This window comes from Octopus sinensis, linkage group LG5 (genome assembly GCF_006345805.1).
Source record: "Octopus sinensis linkage group LG5, ASM634580v1, whole genome shotgun sequence".
In the NCBI taxonomy this organism is placed as follows: domain Eukaryota; kingdom Metazoa; phylum Mollusca; class Cephalopoda; order Octopoda; family Octopodidae; genus Octopus; species Octopus sinensis.
In genome coordinates this window covers 31,021,059-31,028,558 of record NC_043001.1, presented here as the reverse complement: position 1 = coordinate 31,028,558, position 7,500 = coordinate 31,021,059, and the positions used below count along the sequence as shown (strand labels likewise).

At 33.9% G+C, this 7,500-nt stretch overlaps 1 protein-coding gene across 1 annotated transcript in view; it reads left to right on the top strand.

Moving 5' to 3' along the window:
- The window catches only part of LOC115211794 (transgelin-3), a 31,115-nt gene that overhangs the window by 795 nt on the left and 22,820 nt on the right, over positions 1-7,500 (top strand). The window lies entirely within an intron of this gene.

The window sequence follows — 7,500 nt, the reverse complement described above, 5'->3', positions numbered from 1 at the left end:
ATAGATAGATAGATAGATAGATAGACACAAATGTATGTAGGTATAAACTTTGACAATTTCTTTCACTTGACAGAAAAATAATTAACGAAAGCGAATGACAGTAAACATTAAAATGAAATTTAAAATATTTTAAATATAAGCATGACATTTTTATATTTGCTGGGAAAATAAACGTAAACTTAAACATGCAGACACACAAACACACACACACATATATTGCATATATACATATACATATATATACATACATGCATATATATATGTATGTGTTTATTATATATATATATATATACACACACACACACATGTGAGTGTGTGTGCACGGTCATGCGTGTGCAATATTTAATTTTGTTAATCAATTAAAAATACAGACTACAAACAAGACAGTTATTACAGGAAAATCTCGACAATTAGTATTAATCAGGTTAGAGGTGAGACTTCGGCTAACACCTTTAATGGTGTGTGTTTATGTATATATGTGTGTGTGTATATATATATATATATATGTATGTGTGTATATATATGGGTCGGCTATCAACTTTCAAGATGAAGCAATTATTATCATCATATATACATATAATACATATATATATATATATATATAACTGATATTTTTTATTAGCTATAGATGAAATGGGATTGAACAGGAACTATGAGTTTAGAAATTTAAACTCAATGCCTGCAGTCGTGAGTGCAACTTAGTAGCAAGATCCCATTGGGGATCGAATCCTCGTATGCATTTTTAGCGCCTTACTATCAGTAAATACCGATGTAGTAAGATTAATCATCTTGACAACTTTTGAATTTACTTCAAACACCTTAGCACGATGAGGCTATGTATGTATGTATGTATGTATGTATGTATGTATGTATGTATGTATGTATGTATGTATGTATGTATGTATTTATGTAAAATCCTTTTGCTTTTGTATTTTTTTATATTCATTTATTTCGATTTTGTGCTTATGATGAGGTAAGACCGGCATTGAGATTCGATCGTGAGATCTTTTCCTTATTAATATGACAAGGGAATAAGTGATCTTCGACAACTTCATTCACTTTCAAGAAACTCAAATATAACGTACATAGTTTCATCAGTTTAACTTTTTATATTAATAGGAAATAATAGAATAATAGTTATTATCCTGGATTGTCAAGAAATGAGATCAATGTTCGAATCCCACCAAGTTTTCGCTTCCGCATTCTATCCGCATATTTGCACATCATTTTGCTATTTAAAAAAATGCAAGCAAATATCATATATATATATATATATATATATATATATATATATATATATATATATATATATATAGTTAAGTCTATATCCCGTTATAGAGTGACCAACGGTTTCGCATCCGCAAAGGGCTTAGCCCCAAGTACTTTGTGAATGCGAAACCATTGGTCACTCTATGACCAGACATAGACTTAACTACATATAAATACATTGAATTGAGGATATATATATATATGATCTGGCTTTTCTTGCATGAGTGCATGCTAAGTGATGCATTCCTAAGATATGTAAATGATTTTAATATCCATCTTCCACTTTTACGAAGTAATAGATCTTATGTACCCATATTTCAATTATGTTTGGTCTTTAGCATTGCATGCGATGGCTTTAGTGCGTAATGCCACCATGATATATGTGCATATAAGTACGCAAGAGTTGTGATTTAGTTAAGACATTTGCTTGAAATCCTGAGGTCCCGGACCCGACCCCGTTATTTAGTATCTTGGGTATATTTCTTTTATTATAACCTGTGATAAAAAAAAAAAAAACCTTGTGAGTGAAACTGGGTTCGCGTAATAGCGTAGATGCCTGTAGGAAAGATTATAATGGTAATTCGTAGATCCAGCCTTGTTGTCATGTGCAGATTCAGCCTGAAAATTACCTTAAGAGTATCCGTGTTCATGGAATACTCAACCGCTTCGACATTGGTTTAACGAGTATGTAGTTTAGTTGGTCAAACATTGAATGCTCATCATCGAAACCGACGAAGGATCCACATATACATGTGAATTCTATGCAAGTGCAAGTCTGGTTTGCGATAATTATAATAAACTTAAGTGATTTATACACAATGTACACGCAGTTGTGTATATGAAAGTGTAGATATGTAGATATATGTGTATGCATGCTTACGCTATATGTGAGTATTGTGGATGATGATATTGTTATTAACACTCTTATCAGCTACATATGCTCAGGGAATTGAAACCTTTTCCTGCTTCCGTAATAACTGAAGCTTCGAAAATAAAATTTGAAAAAAAGAATAGCTTTGTATTTCGTTGTACGATAGAAGTGAAACTGAAACATATTTTCCTTATACAGGACGTTTCACAGCGATTAGTTTTGTTTTCTTAATTTACTTCTCTAACAACTTTTCTAATTCTGCTCTGCTAGATAAAATATGGTGGAGTTATGAGCTTTTTGTCTGTAAAAAGATTATTTTTACAATTGTTGTTCTCGACAGAATAACAGTTTGCATTCTATTCTTCCTTAGACCATGAAATAGGTATATATGATATCAAAACTTAGTCAAGTACAGGGTTGGCATAAATCACTGTATTCGCTCTCGAAATGTATTGCTTTGTGTCTAAGTTTGAAATCATTTATCTGTTATGTCGAAATATCATAAAGTCGTTACGAAAAGAATAGTGGGACTCGCTAAAACATTAGACGAGAGAAACTATCCGTAGATAGTAGTTTAGTGGTTTAGTCCCGTCTAACGACAATGTTTTATTTGGAGAGTTGTTGAACCAAATTGAAGAGGCTGCTCTTCCGGGTTTCCATGAAAAGGATATGTACCATTGGTCCAAAAGTCCTTTTGTTGTCACCATCCTCTATACAAGGATTTCATATTAAGCTTTTCCTTTAATCTTTTCGACGAAGACGAAGTCGATTCGAACTCCTGATTTCACCGTTCCATGAAACTTTACTAGTATTAGTGTAAAGAGTGTTAATACTAATTAAGAGTCTCTAGTAGATTATATGGAAGATGTTAAGGCGACAAGTGTTGCTAATGTTGATTTTTAACATAGGTACAGGACCATAAATTTGGTGGGAGGATACAATCGTTTAAACAGATCCCAGCAGTTGACTGCTATCTTATCGACTATGAATAGATGAAATGCAAAGTTAAAATCGAACTTAGAATGTAATGGGTCGTATTCGTTAGACGCTCTGCAACTGCTCTAATGAAGAAGTTAAAATATCAATGTGACAAGGTCACCTTGATTGCGAAACAAAGGTTCGGCGTAAGATATTTCAATAGTTTAGAATAGATTTCAGTATTATCAAAAACTTTCTTTCAAAAGCAGTTGTTGGTGGCTAAGTTGGTTTGCTAATCGAAGAGTGACGGGCTCGTATCCCCAATAAAACGTAATTACTTCCTGTTTCAGTGTATCGAACTGAAAAGGATGTTGCCGGTTGCTGGTAAAGGTATCCTCGACATTCTTGTCAAAGTGAATTGCAATTTCCTTAGTTTTACCACATTAAGTTCGAAATAGGGGATTTAGTTTCATCTCGACCGTATATTACCTTGCTTCAAGATACAAACTTGCTGATGTAGTTATTTTATCGTCGCCAGTGGTGGTATATTTCTATTGCAAAGACATCAATCCTTTCGTCACAACTTTGGCAAGTTTAGTGAAGGTTATGCTTTGTTTAGGAAGTCAGTCATTATATCGAAATATGTTCCGAATCAATAATTTTCTCACTCCATAATATAACACGAGTAAAACTATGTTAAATGGAGCCTACAGAAGTACTCAAATCTTTCTATAGGCAACTGGAAAAGGATACTACCAGTAGTATTAGCCTTTGTCAGGTTTACCATCACCGTCTGGCCTTCGCGTACCATTTTGGCAGAGTTCGTTACTTTGCAAGTATTCAGGCTAGACTTCTTGCCAGAGCTGAAATTTCTTCCTCTTTTTCTCCTACCAGTCTCGGAGACTATGCAAAAATGTCATGAGACTGTCTTTCCTCTTTTGAAAAAACATACAAAGAGACACCCCAGAAACTTAACTCTTGGTTGATCCTCCCCGAGTTATGGTAACAATATCAATTATATTTAATCAAATTCCCAATTGATCTTCTATCAACAATGAATAGCGCAAAGGTGTAAAATAGAGGAGAGAAACTAGTTGTCTTTCTTTTCAGCTCTAGTCGCGATGTTCTAGTAGATTTTATAGTAACGTGGACCGTCTGGTCGTTTATTCAAACACTGCAACGAGATAATCATTATCCAATGCATCTTTTCTTTTTATCTCTTCTAAAAACGTTGGGTGTTGTTTGAGAGAGACTTTGTTGCTATCTCTAGTAAATCTAACGGCCACGCAGATGCTTTTTGACTTGCTTGTATGCAGTGATGTTTAAAAATAGTGATGATATGCAGGGAAACAAAGAACACAAGGGCTGTTGTGTTATTTTTAAATCTTGACATTAACGTTTTCATTCCATTTGCTTATAGTTTTATAAACAGAAAATAGAGGATAATGTTCTTTTATAAAGACTTATCTAACAATGTCGTATTTTATATGAATAATCTATTTTATTTTATTTATTTTTCTTTCTAATTTAGTTTAAAAATAGGAAAAGATATAAAATCAAAACACAGAAATAAAGCGATAATGAACATTAATTAGTCTTTCAGTGTGGCTGTGTAGTAAGAAGTTTACTTCCAAATCACATGGTTCCGAGTTCAGTCCCACTGCGTGCGTCTTGGGCAACAGTCTTCTACTCTAGCTTCGGGCAGACCAAAGCCTTGTGAGTGGATATGGTAGACGGAAACTGAAAGAAGCCTATCGTGTGTGTGTGTTGTGTGTATGTGTGTGTGTGTGTGTGTGTGTGTGTGTGTGTGTGTGTGTGTGTGTGTGTGTGTGTGTATGTGTGTGTGTCATTGTATATGTATTTGTTCCTCACCATCGCTTAAAAACCAGTATTGGCTTGTGTATGTCCCCGCAACTTAGCGGTTCCGCAGAAGAATCTGATAGAATAAGTACCAGGCTTGCTTTAAAAAAAAGGACTGGGTGTCAATTCGTTCGACTAAAAACCCTTCAAGGCGATGCTCCAGCATGGGGACAGTCTAAGGACTGAAACCAGTAAAAGATAAAAGACATGAAACTTTACTATGTATATAGTTTTAAATTAAAATTTGGCCAAATCTTCAGTTAAAATATATTATACACACATACATTATATTTTTTAATCATATAACTTTTACTGATCAATAATTATTCGGGACTGTTCTGTATGCTCACCCGATCAAAGCTGGTTTGAGTAGAATACACTTATATTGGTGAGGTCTCATAACGCCGAAACATGTCCAGGGTTGTCCTTCGCTTTGGAAATAAAGATCAGACTTTCTCTTGAACATGTAAATTGTTTGAGTGGTTAATTCTTAATTTCTGGAAATTACCCCTTTTTTCTTATGTTTCCAAGAATTACAAATAGATTTTCATTTTCTTTCTCCAACTAAGACGAAAATTTGAATTAACTGACGATGCTTTTGTAAATTATTTTTTAACATATTTAAATTTATGCCAAAGGCACACTTGAATTATTTCCTAATATACATGAATTCAAGCAGAGGGCAAATATACTGAATTCTCGAAAATAAGAGTGAATGTCCGGAGCTGTCGGATATGGATTTAGGAATAAACTCTATTTATTGTTCCAAATCATCTATAAAAATCTATTGAAAAAACATGAAAAATTTGAAATAAAAAAGATGAAATATTTTAGCATAGTTTATGTATATTTTTTAATGGAAAACATGATGCATAAAAGAAAATTCACATATAATATATTTTATTCACACACACACAAATAAATAACAATAGAGACCAAATGACGCAATCTAGAACAAGTGAAAATATTAAGCTGATGTCGCTGGAATGACGAAAGACCACGAATATGTTTGCGTAAAGCGCATCATTTTAATAAGAGACGAGACGCAACGAAAATTTTAGGAAAATAAAAATAACAAAAAAGTGAAAATTTGACCGGTGAGTGTGTTACATTATAAGACACAAAAAGAAAATGACTCTCCCCAGACACAACAGAATATGTTAAAGATATTTCTTCCACAGGATATATCAAAGACTCTTCAACTTACTCCGAATAGAAGATTACTATTTTGGGGGCTAGTCATAGTCGGAATGTCTGTGAACGTTGAACTTGGGCTTCTGCATGGGGAGTGTTTGTTTGTTTTTAAATCTAATGTCATGCCTAAGAAGTTGTCTATCGCTAAGCTTGTGCTAATTACTTTAAACTCTGCAAATATTCCTATGAATTTTCATTCAATCTGTCCATCTATGACAGCTCGTATTGTATACAATTGTACACCAGCATCTCAATAAAACCTGGAACTATGCTGGTGATGCTTTTTTTTCTGAAGCTTTCAGAGATAAAGAACCTTTCGAGGGCAACCACCTCTGCACTGTCTACGTATCAAAGAATTACCTTTCTTTTGGCCTATAATGTATCGTGGTGATATTTAAGTGACTTCATAACGTACATTATTATTGTAGAAACTAGATCTCAAATTGTAATGACATCATCCCTGCAAACCCAAAATATATTCAGTGCTTTTCTTTGCAAACATAAGCGTCTACACACACACACACACACATACACACACACACACACACACACACACACACACACACACTCGCACGCATGCACACACGCACACGCACACATATACATATATGCATACATGCATATATACATAGATGCATTTCTTTTCTTTTATTAGTTTCAGCTTGAGAGCTGCAGCTATGCTAGCCCTGCCAGTTGCCTTGTATAATAATCCTTTCTGATATAAGCACAAGGCCTGGAATTTGGAGGAGGGGGAAAGTCGATTACATCGACTCTTGTACGTAATACGTAACTGGTACTTATTTAATCGACCCCGATAGGATGAAAGGGAAAGTCGACCTCGGCGAAATTTGAACTCAGAACGTGGAGATGGATGAAATGCCGCTCAGCATTTCGTCCGGAGTGCTAACGGTTCTGCCAGCTCACAGCCTTAAATGCCTTGCAAATAACTGCAAATCAATTCACTGAAACACGTGTGTGTTCTGTCGAGCTCAAAATGCCAATTACATTTTTTAGTGTTTATATTATTACTATCAAGATATATATATATATATATATATATATATATTATATATATATATATATAATTAATTAATAAGGGTGAGAGAATTAGATACTAATTTAATAGTATCCCATTCAACACCAAGTGGCCTAGTGCTCCGAGAAACCTGGATTATTATAATATTTTATAATATATTATAATATTTTTACAAAATAAATATAAGAGAGTGGTCACTATATGGCTCACTCTAGCACCAGTTAATCCAAAAGGTTTCAACCACTAAATACATGTTTCCCATGAAAGTCAGTACGATTGTTAGCTCACACGGACAGGGCAAATAAAAAAATAACAAAAATACAGATTATTTTGGGACAATTGTTTCGCTATT